Raw genomic sequence first — 16,837 nt, forward strand, 5'->3', positions numbered from 1 at the left:
AGATTCAATAATGAAATCTAGGCAGAAAATTAACCTACCTGAGCAGATCAATCCAACATCTTCACTATGTCTACAGTTATGGTCACCCATTTTCTTTTGTGAGCATTTAAATATTGAGGACTCTGATCCACTACATCTCACATCATCCATCCAGATTTTTCCTGATCCAGGTCCAAAGTGAGCAGCACGCATTGTATTTGAAGTATCGCCACAACCGAGCTCTCTACACACCACTGCAGTGTTTGACAGATCCCAATAATCATGACACACAGTTCCCCATTCTCCACTATAATAAACCTCCAATCTACCAGCACAGGAATTATTACCACCCACCAGCGTCACATTTTCTGTGGACAAGATACAGAATGATTGATATACAGTGCACAGTGAGAGAAGATGAACAACAACAGACTTTAAGTCAGCAAAACAGAGGAACAGAGAAAATGACCATGACATAAGTAAATTAATCTTTATATTAATTCAAATATTACACATACAAAAGTGGAACTTATATTATGGCCATTTCATAACACTAACACAGAGTTCATCACTACAACATTAACTCACACATAATGATCGTGAGTGTGTACGTACCAGCTGCGGCGAGTCTGAGCACAGAAGACAAAAAAATGAGTGTTAGATAGCTCTCCATATTCACTGATCACACACACACATCAACTCAGAAGTGAAAGATTTGAGAGAGACAGAAGGCTGCACAACCGCCAAACAACAAGCCAATCAAAGTCACATTTACCTTATTAGACAGAAGAAAGGAAATCATCAAAAAGCTTCAGTGACAAATCAGAAGATGTATTTATGATTCTCACCATATTTATTAAAAGCACGTCAGCACTGATGAACAGGATCCTCCTCCACCTTATAGAGACACTTAACTGGGGAAAAACATACAAGATAGAGGGGAGACAAAGTCATACATACAGGAAACTGATTTCAGGGACAGGAATCAAGTTTATTTACAGCATCAAAGCACAGCACCTGCAGATATAAAAATACAAACACTGATAACTAACTGCTTCATGACTTAATGTTTCACGCTTTGAGTTCATGTTTAGAAATATTAGTACATAAATCAAATGTACTGTTTTAAAGATTGTACTGTTTTAAATATTCATTTTAATTACTGTAATATATTCAGAAGTATACAGTGCTTGTCATTTTTTACAATTGCACAGGCCTAAACATTATTACACAAAAGAGTGTCAGAAAAGAGCATTTTCTTTAAAAATTTGTGACATCAAAGTATCCCTTTGACTACATACACAGTTCATCATGATACAGGAGCTGGACCAAGCTTGCAGCTGCACTGTTTATTGCTGCAATACTGATCTATTCCTGTGGGTGTCTAAGACTATGAGATGACAAACTTCTGGTGAATAGGTACTTCGCTCTGTATGGCTTCTCCAGACTAATCTGACTTTGACACGAGCCACAGTAAAATGCGCCTACTGTTGTCTGTTCCAGTACAGTTTTACTCACAATTGACTGCAGTAAAATGACAAGATAAACATTTTCCTGGCAATAATTCCGGGAATCATGTCATGATTCAAAAATTCAAATTCCCTAATGAATCTTTTGAATCGGTTCTTTACACTTAAAGGGATAGTTCACACAAAAATGAAAATTCTGTCATTTATTACTTACCCTCATGCCGTTCCACACCCGTAAGACCTTCGTACACAAATTAAGTTATTTTAGTTGAAATCCGATGGCTCGGTGAGGCCTGCATAGGGAGCAATGATATTTCCTCTCTCAAGATCCATTAATGTACTAAAAACATATTTAAATCAGTTCATGTGAGTACAGTGGTTCAATATTAATATTATAAAGCGACAAGAATATTTTTGGTGCGGCAAAAAAATAAAATAACGACTTATATAGTGATGGCCGATTTCAAAACACTGCTTCAGGAAGCATCGGAGCGTTATGAATGTTTTGTATCGAACCTGCTGTTTGGAGAGCCAAAGTCACGTGATTTCAGCAGTTTGCCGGTTTGACACGTGATCCGAATTGTGCTTCGATACGCTGATTCATTGTGCTCAGAAGCTTCATGAAGCAGTGTTTTGAAATCGTTACTTTACCATACTCCCTGCTGCCTGTGACCAACTTGCTTCGACCTATCAGAAGCTAATGCTGTTTTTTTTTTTTTTTTTTAATTAATAGCAAATAAACACATACAAAATAGGATTAGAACAAACAAAATTAATAATTAACAATTCTCAAAGGCAGACATAGTTGCAATTACAATATGTAACAGTGAAGTTTTACATAAAATGTATAATCGTAAAGGGCAATGAAGAACAAAAATAAAAAATAAAAAATATATATATATTGTAGCAAGGAGTTATAGGGCAGTTAGTTCACTGAAGAAATTGGCAACTGTAGCTTTTTCATTTGAAAGGGCATCAAGAGAAACAGCAAAAATTTTAAGTTCATTAGAAAAGTGAGGAAAGGATGGGGGGTCAGAAATCTACACTTATGAATGAAGTATTTAGCAACTTGGAAAAGGTTGTTAATCAAGTAATGTTGTGAACAATCTTTCTTAAGTACACCAAACTTGTTTGTATTCATGGGGTTTTACATGTAATTATACATGACATTTACCTGCACAATTGAGTCCAAAATAACTTTGAGTAATTACAATAAAAAAAATATATATTCAATGGTTTCAATATCAATTTCACAGAATTGACAAGAGTTTTCTCCAATATCAATTATGATTTGAGGAATTCTTAGATGGTATATGTCATTTATTATTTTAAAATGAAGTTCTTTCATTTTAGGGAAACTTGGAAAGGTAAGATAATTCATTTTCATTTCCTTCACCTCTTTAGGGTTAAAATCTTTGAAAACATAATATCATTTAATTCTATTTGGATGAAGTTTATCAATGAAAACACTTCTTATATGCTTGTTGTTACATTTATGATCCCTAATAAACAATTCACCCAGACAAGGAGATGGGAGAGAGAATGTCACAGAGTAATGTGAAAGAATCGCTTTTACTAATAATACCATGTTTTTTGGTATGGCATTTACAACATTGTAAAACTCTTTAGGATGACATACAAACCCATGTTTTAAACAAAAATCACTGTAATTGAGAACATTACCATATCGTCCACCATGTCCAATATGGAAGAAATGTTATATTGAAACCAGTTTTCATAAAATAAAGATTTGTTATGGTGCAAAATAAAAACGATTGTTCCAAATACAAGTTTTGTGTGGACTAAAGTTGTGAGAAAATTCTAATTTCCTGCTGTTTGGTTCAAGTGTGCTTTATAGTTTCCTGGTCATGATGTCACCCACCTATGACGTTCCGTCACACCATTAGACTGATTTCACATGTGCTTCATGACACAATCATGCAGAGGCGTTCCCACAGCGTTTGACGCATTATCTCCTTCCCTCTCAGGGAACCATGGTTACGTACATAACCTGAGACGTTTTCCCGTGCGCTGCTGACACTGACAGTGCTAGTCAAAGCATTTGTCTTTTGCGTCTTGTTCCATGTTCACAACAAGTTTTAATATAAAAGTCTTCGTGTCTGAGTGACTCACTCAAAGACAATCTTTGCATAATAATGTAACTTACTTTGCTGTTCACTGTCGGGGACTATTTCTTCCAGCGGAAGGAAGGCATTTGTTGATTTCAATTAATTAAATTTGCATTGATACATATTTTTGGCTGTATTGTTTGTATTGTGTGGTAACCGTTTTATAAAAGCAATAAGCCTCATGAAGCCGTGGTTTACAGTGAATTTATAACAGCTAAGGGGGTTTTAACAAAGCACCTTAGCTGTTATAAATTCACTGTAAACCACGGCTTCTTGGGGCTTATTGCTTTACTTGGCCACAAATAATTTTTTTTTCTTTTTTTGTCATAAGAAGTATAGATGCAGACCATTTGTTGAAAAAAAATTACATAGAATGAGCATTACTGTATAACCGTTACATTTCAGCAGAGTGTGTGGTCCGATGCAGGAGCAGGGAGGACAGTGAATCGTCCGCTGTATCCTGACCACCATGGTTTCTCATCAGTGGAGGTGAGCTTCTGCACTGCAGTGTTTTGCAGTTCTGAAATTTAAAAAAATATATGAATAGGCCTATTTTTATTTATTTATGTATTATTATTATTATTATATAGGTTATGTTGAATATTTATACAAAATTCATAACATTCATCTCAGTTGTATTGGTCAGGCATCAACCAATAGAATGGCTTCATTCCCAGCCCAGCCCTGCCCCACCCCATCTCTACTCTCTCAATCTGATCTGTGTTTACAACTCTGAGAAGCTGTAAGTGCCAACTTGTGGTTGTACAGCGAAATTGAAGTCAAGTGCAAAAGTAAATATGTCGTAGGCTACACAATTTTGTCTGTCATTTTGTTTATGTGAACGTCATTTTTCACATTTGTAACTATTTATATGCAACTTCGGATTTAAAACGGATTCGGACTGTTTTTGACAATCAGAGATGTGAATGTAAACTTCAACTTACAAATACGAATATTATCACCACAAATTCTCAAATTCAAATCGAGTTTTGCTACTGATTTACCTTCATACATTTTGGCCCCATAACGTATGGTTTATCTGAACCCACAGTTGTCCCAATTCACCTGTATCCACACGATGGCAGTGAAAGATCGTAAAATATGACTGAAATTACACAAGCGGTAGATGCTGGATGAGTCTGAACTGTCATTATACAGACTACCACCATGGATATTTTGTCTATCTATAGGCTATATGAACTCTAATGTTGCAGTTGGTTTGAACAGCTTGAAACTGAAATCATAGTGAAGCATCAAGCATCAAAATTGCTTTAACAAACTTATGACAGTAATGACTTAAAAATAAATAAAGAGTTCTCAAACCTGTAAGAACCTCGTTCATATCTGGAGCAGTATTTGCGCTGAAACAGAGCAACAAATGCAATTATAACAATAGTGTTCCCAAAACACAAACATAATTTAGCATGATAAACACAAACTTTCAATATCTTAGTACTTCCCTCATTAATATATTGGGTAGGTTAGTTAAAAAAAAAAAAAAACAGTGTGGTCATAGGTCATCTCATCAATGTTTCTTTGTTTTTGTGTGTTTAGACAGGATATAACTTACATTTTCTTGAAATGAGCATACATGTTATAAATCGCACGAATATTTTTATTTTGCTAAACAGCTACTGCTTTCCGTCATCCTAGTCTGCAAACTTAACTCAACCAATCACATACGCCACATCACATCACCTGCGTATCAGCAATTAAAGGGACCGCAATCATTTTCATCAAAACAATACACTCGTTAATAATTAACTTTTTTTTTATTTTATTTTATTTTTTTAGTTCAAATAAATTCTATTGAGAGTTTACCGCATCGATATTGCTAGTATGGTATTCCTACTTCAGATTCAGGGGTTTTGTCCCCTGCAAATGCTATGAAATATGATATATGAAAAATGATAATGTAAACTCAATCATGGACACATACACAAAAAAAATGTTTTTTTTAAATCAATTATCATTATATTTTAAATATTACAACTGGAGGAATACATTAAGCACTGCAATATCGTTGTACTATATTTCCAGAAGATAAAAGATGATGATGATGGGAACTCTCTTTATTTGAGTTTTTTTTTGTTTGTTTGTTTGTTTTGTTTGTTTTTTGGTTGGTTGGTTTTTATTGAAGAGGGTCGCACTTTCCTTAGGAAATTATGCATAGACCTCAAGACACATGTGCCGATGTAATTAGCACACTTTACCATTTACTTCACTGAAATTAATTACAAATGACAGAACATGATCAGAGGTATTAATTACACAGTAGAAGCTCAATACAGAGTTAAAGCTTTACATTTCATATTTACGTTAAAATAATATTTAACATACTTCTTTAAGGTTTAAGCAATAGCCCATCGATATGATTACATTTTTTTGGTTCGTCTGATTGGTCACTTGTTTTCACGACAACTGCAGAGCGGACACTCCTCCAGCACCATGGACAGCGACCGGTACAATTCAGCACCAGTGGAAGCGACTTCTGGGGGGAATGAACCGAACCCCTCTCGCCATTAGAAGGTGCTCGAAATACGACAATTACTAAAATAATATTTGTTAAACTTTCTCTATTGAAGTAATGAGACATGAAATCAGAACAAGGAGACAAAGAGTCCTCTGCATTTCTCCTGGTTGAATGAAAAGGTTTAGACACTATTAATCTGTATATATATATATATATATATATATATATATATATATATATATATATATATATATATATATATATATATATATATATATATATATATATATACACACACACAATTAGCTGTAATTGTAGGCAGTTCACACACTCTCTCCCTGTTCATTTGGCTCCTCTTCCCAGTTCTCTGTCAATTAAAAAAAAAAAAAAAAAAAATCTCTGTAAATTTTGCAATATAATCAGAATTTAGATATGCGCCACCAGCTGGTGACTGAGCTGAGAATAAATGAAAATAAGTAAGATGATGAACAAATGATTTGTTTCAGATGAGATTGGTTGCCAGAGGTGAACATAATAAGACACGTCTGATTGAAACCCCCTCAGACTCCCTTTACAGCTCCAACATTTCATTCACAAGAGATGACATCATTATAATTCCTCAGTTTTCTAAAGATGTACAGCAGATATTATATAAATCTGTGTCATGCTTAAACGGACAGTGAAAAACGAGACTGTAAAAATCACCTCCTCTCATGGTTGTGGCAGCATCAGGTCTCATTCATGCGATCTGTGTCAAAATACAGAAATACAGAGATGACATCACTGTCTCTAAACAAGCACTAAGTGATATCTGCTCTCCTATTTATTTATGTTGAAATAATAATTTTAGAATGGAAAATTCTCACAATCGTGTATATCAGTGATGATGTCATACTCCTCTGGAGCCTCTTTATCCATTTTGTCTGCATCAATGAAAATAAAGCATACCAATAAAGCATATGCTCTTAGAAAAGTCAGTTAAAACAGGACACAATGTATTGTGTTAAAGGGCACCTATTATGCAAAATTCACTTTTACATGGTGTTTGACCATAAATGTGTGTTGGCAGTGTGTGAGCAAAACCACCCTAGAATGAGAAAAATCCACCCAGTGGTTTTTTTACAATCTCAATAATTCATAAGCACTGTCTCAGAAAGCCCTGTTCTAAGATTGCTCTCACTGTGACGTAGAATTGCGCTAAGCCCCACCCACGTGGTTTGATTGACAATTTGGTTTTGGCATAGACCCCGCCCTCGGTGATCTGTCAACCATCCTCCATTGTTTCAATGACAACCGGTAATGTCTCCTAAGAAACATAAGTGTTCTGTTGTGGGATGTAATAATGAACATAGTAGTTTTCACTTACTTCCGACATCAGAGCCACTGAAAACGCAGTGGATGGATTTTATTTACGAAGGAAAGGCGGCACTCAAAATTCCAAAATACTTTTATGTTTGCGCGAATAATTTTTTGACTGACTGTTTTGAGAAAGAGGGTCAATTCAAAGCAGGTCTTGCTTCAAAGTTAATCCTCAAGTGTGGATCGTTGCCTACTGTTCGCGATCCAACGTCACCTCCAGAAGAAGTGCATTTAATGTTTTTTGAGCAAATAGTCATTTCAGTCGATGTCAGCCAATTCAATAACAAATGCGTCTAAAGTTGTTGTCGTCATCGTAGAATGTCTGTGTATATAATTTAAACCTTGGTTTGTATAGTGTGTATCTAACGTACTTAGCAAACGTTATCACAGTATTTGTGTTTGTAGTTTAAAAAAATTGCGTGTGTGTGTGTGTTGCACATCTATAATTGCAAAGGGGACGTGATTAGAACTCTATAAGTACATAAATGTATCAAATAACCATTCACAGACGTCCTGCTCCATTCTCAATTGTGTTTCTTCTGCCGGAGTCTCTTCATCATCTGGGTCTGATTCCGGTTCAAACATGTACGGCTGAATGCCACACAAAACAGCGGGTCTCTCATTCTCAGCCATTCTGCATTACCGACTGTTTATTGCCATAGGCGTGCAAGTTACGCCCTCATCCAAAGGCAGGGCGGGGATATGCAGCTCATTTATATTTAAGGTGGTACACACCAAAACAGCTCTTTTTAAAACTGGCCCCAAAAATGACATTTTCAAATGGTTATAATAAATTAACTGGGGGGTATTTTGTGCTGAAACTTCACAAATACATTCTGGGGACACCCAAAACCAATATTACATCTTGTAAAAAGGGGCATAATAGGTGCCCTTTAATATGAAGGAATTTTCTGTAAAAATAAAAGATACTTTACTGGCAGAAAATTACCAGCAACTTTTCAATTTTTCTACTTTTTTTTTCTTACAGTGTAAAACCAACCAAAATGTTGTTAAATGATGAACTGCATTAATAAATGAGTTCAGAAATGCTGACATGGATGTCTACCCTTCGTCAAACCTCCTCTCACACTAACACCTGTGTGCTCTCTCAATGACTGCAGCACAAACACAGTGCTGTGGTTTTCACTGCTGAATTCTGTGGTTAAAAGCAGGAAGCCTAACATGATTAACATTTCTTCACTTTAACTGTCAAAAAGACCTGTAGAATCATTAAACATGTCAGCATGTTAAAATAAAATAAATCTAACAAATACTTTCATCACTTTGACTATTCACACCTGCAGTATAAAATGTTTCGTCATTAATAATAATAACAATAATAATAATCACCCAGTGTGTCGATTAATGGGCCTGTAATGGATCTCCTCAAACAGCGTTATGATACACCTCCAGCCTCCCAGAGCACCGGCCCCTCCCCTCCACTCAGTCTGAGAGGAACATGCTCTAAATCACACACATCATACATGTGGAGACTCATCAGTTATCTCTTAGACAGATAATTCACAAGTATATGTTTGAAGAAAAAGCAATTAGGCATTCATATATTACTGATCTCATTAACACCCTAAAATCAAGATATTTAATTGATGATTAATTCATGATTAAATCATTAATTAAAGTCTTACCAAAGCAAGTGATACTGGCCACCTCATTATCATAACAGTTGTTCTGTCCCCAGGGTAAAGATGGACACTGCCACAATGTTTTGTCATGTTTTTGACATTTAAGACGATATAACCAATTAGGAGCCGATCTTAGGCCACTGAATATCTGGGTTCACTGCCAGATCTTCCAGAGTTCAGCTCTTGACAGATCAGATTCACTGCGTCTCTGAACCTGTGTGACCTCCAATCAACCTCACACTGCCTGCACACAAGACTGCTGTGAAAAATCACTTTTGCATTTCACTCAATTAATAAGTCATAAAACTTGCATTTATAATATTATAACACATCAAACCACAAGACCATTTCATGCAATTATAAAAAAATAAAAAAAATCAGAAACAAATCTTTTGCTTCCTTTAATTAATTCAATAAATATCAGTAAGGAAATATAAACAATTTATATAAATCAAACCAAGAGAAATTAAATATTACACAAGTTATTGATGGTACAAAGGAAGATCATTATGTAAAATATTAAACTACTTTAATGTAATATGTTGAAAGGAACTGTCTGGCCCTTTAACTGAAGGTAAAAATACCTGCACTGGTGCGTGTGACGACTGTGGACATCAGTAGGATTGTCAGACAGTTCTTCATCTTCCTCTGCTCTGAACTTCAGCACAAACTTTTCATCAGCTCTCTTAGTAATTCTGAAGAAATCAGAGTGAATGTGGGAAAAACTTCAGAGTACAGCACCAAAGTCAGACACAAGCACTGATAACTGCTGACGAAAAACACTAAGACAGAGGGACATATCACTCCTGAACAACAGTAAACAATATTTCATAGATTTTTATTGAATTTTGTGAAAAAAAAAAAAGTTTTTGTTGAAACAAAATGTTTTGCAACATTCCCCAGTTTCACAATAATGATGATAATAATGACATAATATCCATGAACATAGTCAGTCTGATTTGAAATGCTAAACAGAAAACATTTAAATTCAATTCAAACCAGCAATAAAATTGGACACAAATATAAAACATACATAAAACAGTTACATAAATCAAACATATGCATGCTGTGTTTGTCTGACAAAAAACCCTCTGCAGGACATAAAGTGAACAACAAGCTCTTCTGTTCAGTTCAAAGAGTCTTTACATTATTTACCACAGCTGCTGTTTGTAAACTTATTTCACAAAGCACATTCCAATGATCTTTAGCAAAAGATTGTGTACACCATCAGTGGTTCTACACATTCAAAAGAAATATATTTTGATATTTTTTAAGAATTATATTTTTAAGTAGCTGTAAAATGTTAAAGACTGGGACAGTGGAAGGTAAATGGTGAAGCAATGAGATAATTATATACAAAACTAAACGTTAGGAATTTTTTTTCCTTAAAACTGCCAAATCTACATCATAGAAATGTTTCAGATCACTTAAAAGCTTTTAAAGGATTTGAGGCAGTGGGTGTGGTTTGAGTTACACAGTCCCTCCTGGTTTTTCTGGCTCCTCCACATCATCATAGCCTGTTTTTAGAAAACAAGAGCAAATTATGAAACATTTATAAAAACTTTAAAAAATTAAGTGTAAGGTAAAAAGGTGTTAGTAATGTACCAATCACGTCACTCATATACTCCTTGACATTCTTCACATCATCATAGTCCTCCTGAACACCATCTAATACAAATGTTTCTATTATTAATTACATGAGTTTATATGACAATATAATTTGAAGACAAACAAACAAACAAAAAAACTGAGAAATTTGAGAGCAATTTCAAACCCACACCTGCTTTATCATTGGAGAATTGTCGTACAATGATGACATCGTCATAGTTTTCTGGAATAGAGAAAATAGACAAATAGTGAAAATAAAAAAAATAAAATGCATCCATTAAATGTATAAAAATTTGGGATTTTATATATATATATATATATATATATATATATATATATATATATATATATATATATATATATATATATATATATTAAAATGCATTTAAACCTATATTGTTAAAGAAATAAACCTGTATCACGAGGTCTCAGTCCAACAGTGATTACATCATCATAATTCTCAGGTGTGATTTGCTGCTCTTCTAAATGAGTTAATAGCAAAGATGAAATAAAGAAAAACTGATTTTACTATTCAGAGGCCTAATAGTTCATTTAATTTAGTGAAATCAGTTAAAGTCACTGACCTTTTGGCCCTTCAATGGTGATGACATCATTATAATCAGGAGCGGCTCCTACTTCAGAATTAGCTTTAAAAAGCATAGATGAAAAAAAGGAGTCAGTAAATTTATGTTTTTAGATTTATAGAATTTAAACAGTTAAGATAAAAACATTGACTTAGCAGGATATTTAAACATCCACTGTATGTAGCAGATAAGATTTGAGTTATATTGGTTTATATTTGAGTCGTCTAACCTGAAAGAAGCTCATCAGCATCTTCATACCCAGAATGCTGTTCTTCGGAAAGGACACTTCCTGTTATGGAGAAGTTGATCCATCAGACACATTAACAACTGTAAATCAGCCAAAATCCTTTGAATAACAACACTAACCCTGTATCATTTCAGAGAACACACAAAAGTTCCACAAACAGATCTATGTGATTAAAACTACTCGCATCTATGAATAAAGTGATTACCTTATTGATCTCCACAAATCAGACACTTTGGCATTTACTCACCCCTCTGAGTGAAGAGACGGTGTCTGTTTGTGGGTCTGCGATGAAGCTCTTCATAAATGGCCTCAGTCGTGCTCCTGTGTCTCCTCTTAGAGAGAGCTGTGAGTGTAGAGAGACAAACCTGCTGTCAGTTCACAACACATGACTGATCACACACTGAATAAGACACAATATGACAGTCTCTGGATCTCTACTACCTCTCCTCATCACTCTGTTCTGCTGAATCAGTATAAGCAGTGGCACTAAGAGCAGTAAGAGCACAACTCCCAGTACAATCACAAGCACAGAGAGAGACGGAGGAGTTTGTGGACGAGAGACTGATGTTGAGCTCACTGTCTGAGAAACTGGAGGAGAAGATGATGTTGTTGTGGCAGGAGTAGTGGACACTGACACATCTGACAAAACAGACAAAAAAACATAAAAAAAATCATGCAAATACACAAATATTAATAGTACTAAAATTATGCAAAAATTACTAATATTGGTCAGTGATTTTCTGTGACCTGCACAGGTGAGTCCAGCGTGATCTTTGTTGGAGCAGTCAGTGTGGTTCTTCAGGGAGAGAGGACAGTCCCACAGGTGAATCTCATTCCCTCTGCACTCGACTCTGTTCAGCCACACAACACCTTCACCAGCACCAAAGACTGAATTCCCATCAGCCCTCAGTGCTGCTCCACAACCCAGCTGTCTGCAGACCACCTGAGCATCGCTGATGTCCCACAGATCATCACAGACTGAGCCCCACACAGCGTTATGATACACCTCCAGCCTCCCAGAGCACCGGCCCTCCCCTCCACTCAGTCTGAGAGGAAGACGCTCTAAAATCCAGACAAGTAGACATTATTATTGGCCAACAGAGTTCTGTCAGAACAGTGACACCAACAGTGTGATGTGAGATGAAATCCTCTTAGTTCTCCTCTAAAAAAATTACATGCATTCATCACGTATGGCTGTTGTGATTTTCACGTTCTTCTACATCAAATGAACTTACCTGAACACTGTCTCTGATGTGGAGATGTGGAGCATGACAAAGAGCTTCTAGGGGACTCATGAGTCTCCTGTTCTGTAATCACAAGTTAATTTAATTTAGTGCTGTCAATTGATTAAAAACCCTTTTTTTGTAATTAATCGTGATTAATTGCACCTAACATTAAAGTTTTTAATATATATTTTCATATTGTAATAATTTCACATTTCATCTCCAAATTAATGTAGGAACAACATAAAGACAGTATATTTTAGACATTTGATCTAACAGGTAGGAAATATACAAAAAATGAATAAAGTTATCAAACACTTTACATTGTTCACTGCATAAATTATAAATTAAATATAGATTAATCCTTATTAAAGCTACAAAAGTTTTTCAGTCAAGAGCAGTGAGTGATTTCTCTTTTTCTTTTGTTTGATTAACATTAATGACAGACAGCAGCAGATTTATCAGGAATTTTGACATAATTTTGTGTTTTTGTCCATTCAAGTGCAAAAGAGAACTCAACGTGATAATATAATGTAACATTACCTAAAGGAAAAAAAAAGAGGAAGTTGCGCTAAAACTTTTTTTTAACTTGTTAAACTGAAAAAAAAAAAATGATGCGTTAAATTTAACAGCCCTAATTATATATATATATATATATATATATATATATATATATATATATATATATATATATATATATATATATATATATTTTTTTTTTTTTTTTTTTTTTTTTTTATATGCCCAGTAATCGTAACAGATTACTGTATGTTTAGAAATGGAAAATATAATCAGTCTTACCCAAACAGGTGATTTTGGCCACTTCATCTTCACCACAGTCATTCTGTCCCCAGGGTAAAGATGGACACTGCCACAGATTTGAATCATGTGGTCGACATTTCACTTCATCCAACCAGTTACTGGCTGATTCCAGTCTTGGTGTAGAATCAGACAAAACACCAGATCTTCCACAGTTCAGCTCTTGACAGATCAGACTCACTGTGTCTCTGTCCATCTGGTTCCAGCACACATTACCCCAGGATCCATTGTAGAAAACCTCCACATTCCCTTGACAGCCCTCAGTTAACCTGATCTCTTTAAACTCTAGATGGAAACATGAACGCTATATCAGCTCTCATCCAACCCCATTCATTTCAACCACTGGATGTTACATATATAAAAATGACTGAAATAACCCAAAAAAGATTAAATTAAAAAGATTCTAAAAAGATAAAATTTATATTTTAAATGTTACTGAATCACAATTTTCACAACTGATACCATTTACCTGAGCACACAACTCCTACATCCTCCTTGTGCTGACAGTCATGTTTTCCCAAGCCTGGAGAAGAGCAGCTCCACAGGGACGTCTCATTCCCCTCACACTCCACCTCATCCAGCCATATGGGTCCAGAACCAGGACCAAACCAGGCTGGTACCTGCTGGTTACTGAGGGCCACTCCACACTGCAGCTGTCTGCACACCACATGGGCATCTTTAATATCCCAGGAGTCATCACACACTGTCCCCCATGAGCCGCTGTGAAAAACCTCCAGCCTCCCTGCACAGTCTCCCCCAGAACCCACCAGCCTGATGGACCCGCGACCTGATATTCAGAGAAAGAGAAACACATTAGTGATCACTAACAACTGAAGAATCTGCCCAGATGTTGCTCTTCTCACCAAGGCAGGTGATTGACAGCTGTTGTGTGGAGTTGCAGTTGAGAGTTTGTGGAGAGCTGCAGTTCCCCAGATGAGCTTCACTCCCAGAGCACTGGAAGCCCGTCACACACTCATGACTGTGTTCAGGACTGGATGAAGAGGAGCCGGAGAAGTTCAGCACAGAGCCACAGCCCAGCTGTCTGCAGACCACAGAGGATTCAGTGAGACTCCAGGAGTCCAGCAGAACTCTCCTCCAGACCTGATGGATGGAAACTTCCACCTCCCCCTCACACTGTCTCTCTTCAGACAACCGCACCAGACCATCATGAACAGCCAGAGAGGAACCTGAGGAGAAGATCTGATGTTTTACTAAAATAAAAATTGTGTTAGGACACAGTGAAAAAGATTTCAGATATTATAGATTTTTCCAGTAGCATAATGCTCTCAGTGTCAAATAAGTTTACCAGAGCAGATGACTCCAACATCTCGTCTATGAGAACATTCAGCTCGACTCCATGAAGAGATGGAACATTCTGAGAGTTTTGTTTCATTCCCGTCACAATCAAACACATCAGCCCAGATTTCACCACTTCCCTCTCCAAACCAGTCTGATCCCACAACAGACACAGCAATCCCACAGTTCAGCTGTCTACAGAGGACACTGGCAGCTCTCATATCCCAGCATGCATCACACACTGTGCCCCACTTATTGATGAACCGAAGCTCCACTCTTCCAGAACAAGAGTCTGAACCATTCATCAGTTTGGCCTCAGTGTAACCTGAATAAAGAAGTTATAATGTATAATGCAGCTGACAGAGAAGACATGCTGTATCAGTTTCAAATGAAGAGACACTGAATATTTATAATTTACCAGAACAGATCAGTCCCACATTATTGTCACTGGTGCAGTTGTGTTTGTGTGTTGATGATATTGAACAAAATGAAATCTGAGATTCATCTCCTCTGCACTGAATCTCTTGTGTCCACATCTGAGCGTCTCCTTTTCCAAAAGCATCTTCTCCCAGCACCTGTACAGGAGCCCCACAGTCCAGCTCTCTACACACAACCTCTGCATCCTGCTGGTCAAAGGCAGCAGCACACACTGAAACCCACGACTGATCATCAAGTATCTCTAACCTCCCAGAGCAACTGGAGTTTCCGATAAGCCTGACACCTGAAGCGGCAAAAGAAAAGATACATTTAAATTTTGTTTGTTATCTAAATGTGTTATTCTTGTCATTAATGGTCTACCACAAAGCACCACTTATTAATGTAAATGGAGTAAAATAATCAAATTGCTTAATCTCATGTCAATCCAAACTCATCAGACTTTCTTTCATGGAACATAAAAGGAATTTTACAGAATATCCAGCACTCGTTTCAATATAACTAAAGTAAAATAATAATAATAATAATAATTAAAGCTGCAAGCAGCGATGAAAGGGCCCTCGCACCCGGGCTCACGCCACCTGTTGGCCTCAAGAAAACAGCGAACAGTGGGTGACATGCATGTGAGCAAGTAAATACAGGAGAATTATGGCAAAATCATGTAAAAGTGCCACACTTCCTGCTGCCAACAGGTGGCCCTTTAGCTAACTGAATATTGTCATATAGATGTCTTTAGGCCAGGACTTTTATCACTCATGTGAAGTTTGGGGCAGATCAGACATAGTATGCCTGAGTTACAACAGCTTCCTCCTTCATGGCGAAACATCAGACTTTGTCAGTCCACCACGGACACGCCCTTCAACGAAAACTCAAGATCTTTTATATTTAACATCTCAAAGGCCTTAAAATTAGACTGGCCATATGTGATGTGCTTCTGGTTTAATTTCTATGAGGAGTTAATCACAGTGTATAACATGTAATTTCCTGTTGTCCCCAGGTGGCACTATGACTGTAACTGAATATTGTCATATAGATGTCTTCAAGCCAGGACTCTAATAAAACATGTGAAGTTTGGGGCAGATCAGACATTGTATGCCCGAGTTACAACAACTTTCTGTTTCATGGCGAAACATCGAAATTTGTCAGGCCGCCACGGACACGCCCTTCAGCGAAAACTCTAGATCTTCACAATTTAACGTCTCAAACGCCTTTAGATTAGACTGACCAAATATGATGTTGATCTGATTAAAGCTCTAGGAGGAGTTCGTTAAAGTACAACGCCTGGAAATGGCAAAAACTGCACACATTTTGCAAAGAAAATTCAAAATATCTGACTTCCTGTTGGGTTTACAAACTTTGCACCTCGGGCTTTTTTGTAGGTATTGGGCTGTTACATCTGTCTAACCAATTTCATAACTGTACGTGAAACGTAGCACGAAGGGCGCTTAATTGAAGTTTTGTAGGTGGCGCTATCGAGACATTTTGCCACACCTAATTCTGAAACCCATATCAGATGTAAATTTTCACCACTTCTGACGCGTGTGCAAAGTTTCATGAGTTTTTGAGAATGTTT

The 16,837-nt window shown here is 36.5% G+C and overlaps 1 pseudogene; it reads right to left on the reverse strand.

The window, feature by feature from the left end:
- Positions 1 to 16,837, reverse strand: part of LOC137024524 (uncharacterized) — a 59,579-nt pseudogene that overhangs the window by 34,525 nt on the left and 8,217 nt on the right.

This window comes from Chanodichthys erythropterus, chromosome 8, assembly GCF_024489055.1.
Source record: "Chanodichthys erythropterus isolate Z2021 chromosome 8, ASM2448905v1, whole genome shotgun sequence".
NCBI classification, from domain to species: domain Eukaryota; kingdom Metazoa; phylum Chordata; class Actinopteri; order Cypriniformes; family Xenocyprididae; genus Chanodichthys; species Chanodichthys erythropterus.